This window comes from Rhinopithecus bieti, unplaced genomic scaffold (assembly GCF_001698545.2).
Source record: "Rhinopithecus bieti isolate Rb0 unplaced genomic scaffold, ASM169854v2 scaffold_36959, whole genome shotgun sequence".
Classification (NCBI taxonomy): domain Eukaryota; kingdom Metazoa; phylum Chordata; class Mammalia; order Primates; family Cercopithecidae; genus Rhinopithecus; species Rhinopithecus bieti.
In genome coordinates this window covers 1,280,451-1,284,162 of record NW_016816945.1, presented here as the reverse complement: position 1 = coordinate 1,284,162, position 3,712 = coordinate 1,280,451, and the positions used below count along the sequence as shown (strand labels likewise).

The 3,712-nt window shown below is 39.1% G+C and overlaps 1 protein-coding gene and 1 long non-coding RNA gene across 2 annotated transcripts in view; both read left to right on the top strand.

Annotated features, from left to right (window-relative positions):
• Nucleotides 1–3,712, top strand: part of EWSR1 (EWS RNA binding protein 1) — a 46,089-nt gene that overhangs the window by 20,848 nt on the left and 21,529 nt on the right. The gene's annotated exons all lie outside the window — the stretch shown is intronic.
• Nucleotides 1,693–2,998, top strand: LOC108517553 (uncharacterized). Its single transcript, XR_001882140.1, has 3 exons — nucleotides 1,693–1,958; nucleotides 2,492–2,524; nucleotides 2,843–2,998. It is a non-coding gene; the product is annotated as an uncharacterized LOC108517553 (long non-coding RNA).

Here is a 3,712-nt window from a genome sequence, read left to right as displayed (position 1 = left end):
GTCCCTATATAAACTAGTTAAAAAAAAAAAAAGTTATGCAGAATGTTAGATATTTACATTTGATTTGGTATGCCACTATTCTAGGAAAAATTAAATAGTATTTTTTTTAAATAGAATGAACTTCAAAATTAAAGTTGATCTTTAACTTCCATATTAGCAAATACTCTTCACTACTGAAAGTACTATTTTGCATATTCTGCATAACTTTAAGTCTTTAGTGAAATCTTTATTGGAAGAAAGTCGTTTGACAACAGGCAAAAATTTAATGATTTGGTATGAAGTAAAATCAATCTTCTGATTTGGAAAATATTATAAAGGTTTCACTTCCTTTTGGATGTTTTAAAATAGACATAGACACTTGAAAGTACTATCATCACGTCTCAAATCACCTAGAATTCCTAGTATTTTAAATTGCAAAACAATTTCAAGTTTATTTAAATACTTCAGAAGTTATAATCCTACTAATTGTGCTAGACTTTGCTAATAGAGGGGCCCCTCTTTCTGGATGAGAAGTCTCTCTCGGAGCCATAGAAGAGACCATGGCTTTCCCCATAGGTTTTACAACAGACTGTGAAGCAGTCTGTCGGATCCTGTGGGGATACACAGGGGCATTTCCCTCGTCCCCCCTTTTATTGTGGTGTGGTGATGGTTTTCAGTGTCTTCTGCAGGTAAGGCACTCAATGTTGTTAACATGCCCTTTTCATTGCCTCAGTATTTTGATATTTTCATTGGCTGTTAAACGTGGAAACTTTTAACATGCTTTGTCGCATTTATATGCTACAGGTTACAAAGTGAGAGCCTTGTATACACTTCAATACTTAAAAGTACCCGTACTCAGTACTCAGCCGGCAGCATAATGAAAAGTGGGACTAGACACGGTGTCCATATGGAGAGGAAAATATACATAGAATATTTTAACAAAATGTATTCATTGTATAAATGGAATCCTTCTGTAACTTTGGTAACTGCATACTTGTTGTTTGGTAATGAACCAGAGGAGGTATAATACTCTAGAATTGTGTAACATTAAAGTGTAAACTTTTGTGTTTAAAGAGAGAGAACATTTTATGGTGTGTACTTTTAAAAGGAAACAAAGCTGCATGCAACAGCTTGAAATTGTGTATTCAGGTATTAAAGGTGCAATACTGGTTAGAAAATCTCAGGGCCTCCCACTGGGGAGCTGCCTTTATTTAATTCTAAAGAAAACAAAATTTAACTCCCAAAGTCCAATTCATATTTCCCCTCCCCTCTTTAAGTAATTTTACATGGCATAGTCATTATTCTAACTGATATGTCTATAAAGTTGCACCCCAGTCCGCTGAGCCTTGGTATTTGTTGTAAATTCTCCTTTCACAGCGATTGTTAAATCTGTTCGTGCCCTGAGATGTATGGCTTTATGCTGAAGATTGGCTGGATGCGTCCTCTGATGTGTGTTGTAGGAATTTAATGTGGTTGTCTCCTGCTTTATTATACTGTGACTTGTTAGGAAACCCTGGGCCTCATTTGGCTCTCCCTTGGGAGAGGTTGAGGGTGCACCTTTATGAACATGGAAAGGTTTATCACAGCATTTAACCCCACTTGCTCCTCCCCTCTATACCAAGCTCTTCTGGTTTTCACCTGACGGGGTGGGTGTTTGGGATCTATTTTTTCTTCCTAATTTGCCAAGTATTGCACTATTAATACCAGCCCCGAAATGAAAGGAACCAACCACACTGGTGTGTACAATCAGACAAGCAAGGTTGTATATTGAGGAAATTTGAGCAAGCTGCCCTGAAGAAAGGCATAGTGACAAGATGAGAGAGATGCATTGTTTGGAGATGTGTTTAGCCAGTGCCCTTCTTCCCCACGAGCCCCCCCAAGGCTCAGAGCGGTACTGGCTTTTAAAGGGAAAGGCCTTCATTTCTTCGTTTATCCCCCCAGCAGCGCTGGAGAGCGAGGTGGCTTCAATAAGCCTGGTGGTAAGTTTTGAGTATTACCATAGATAGTGTTTTAAAAAAAAAAATGCAGTCAGTTTTAGAAAACTATAATTTTTTTATTAGTTTCATAAGCGGTTTAAAATGATCTGTACAAAAGAGACTAATGGGTACTGCCGGCATTGTCTTAGGGGTAATAAGGTTAACCTATGGTTACAAAACAAAGGGTAACTTCAAGTATTGAGTAACTGCTTCTGTAATATGGGGAGAATAAATTTTAAATTTGGTTTATTTAGAGGAAAATTTTGACTTAAATTTAACACTGATTTGGCACATAAGCATTGAGAGTGTATTTGGTTAATGGTTTAGAAGCAAACCAGCAAAGAAAAAAGCAAACCCTAGCAAACCTTTCACAAATGTTAAAAGAGGCACTGCTCCATTTTAGCAGTGCGGGTCATTTTGAATTTAATGAATCCCCATCAAATGGTGGTGTAGTAGATAGCTATGTGTGTTTGTAAGGTTTGTAGCTTGCAAGACGTGCACTAATAATATTTTATATGATCTTTCCTGGTTGGCAGGACCCATGGATGAAGGACCAGATCTTGATCTAGGTAATTTTGAATTCTTGTACTTCATATTGTGCTTTATAAATTAATGGTACAGAGGTAAATGCATGCCTGGAGTTCAGCAGCCTTATAGACCAGCGTGATATTCTTGCTGTCAAGGACAATTTGGGGAATCCTTTATTGTGAGCATCTATTCATAATGGCCTTAAGTGAAGTAAACCAAAAGTTTGATAGCATTCTTCTTAGTATGCTTGGTAGTTTTCTTAGATTTATGATGAATATCCTTGGGCAGTAGTGATCAGATAGTTAAGAAACCCCTATAGATGCATGATAATAATTCTCTTGTCTTGTTTTCTCTGAAAGGCCCACCTGTAGATCCAGATGAAGACTCTGACAACAGTGCAATTTATGTACAAGGATTAAATGACAATGTGACTCTAGATGATCTGGCAGACTTCTTTAAGCAGTGTGGGGTTGTTAAGGTAAAAGCATAACTGGGTCATCTGGCAAAACTTGAAACCACAGAGCATTTTAAAGAGAGTGAACTGATGCTGAGAGTTGTTTTCTAAGGTTGCTTTTGCCTGACTTCTTTCTAGATATCTTATGGTTTGTTCCTTTAAAAAAAAAAAAAAATTAGCCTTTTTTTGTTTTTTGAGATGGAGTTTTGCTCTTGGTGCCCAGGCTGGAGTGCAGTGGCGCAGTCTTGGCTTACTACAACCTCCGTTCAAGCGAATCTCCTGTCTCAGCCTCCCCGATAGCTGAGATTACAGGCCTGCACCACCACACCCAGCTAATTTTGTCTTTTAGTAGAGATTGGGTTTCACCGTGTTGGTCAGGTGGGTCTCAAACTCCTGACCTCAGGTGTTCTACCCACCTTGGCGCCTCCCAAAGTGCTGGGATTACAGGTGTGAGCCACTACGCCCGGCCTTCCCTCCTCCACCCCTAGAGACTAAGTCTTGTTCAGCCTCCCAGGTTCAAGTGATTCTCCCACCACAGCCTCTTGAGGTAGCTGGACTTACAGGCACGTGCCACCACGCGCAACTGATTTTGTATTTTGGTGGAGATGGGTTTCACCTGTTGGCCACGCTGGTCTTGAACTCCTGGCCTCCTCAAGTGATCCACCTACCTCAGCTTCCCAAACTGCTAGGATTACAAGCATGAGCCACTGCGCCCAACCTTAAATTATTGTGTCTTTATGCTAATTTTTTTTTTTTTTTTTTTTTTTTTTTTTTT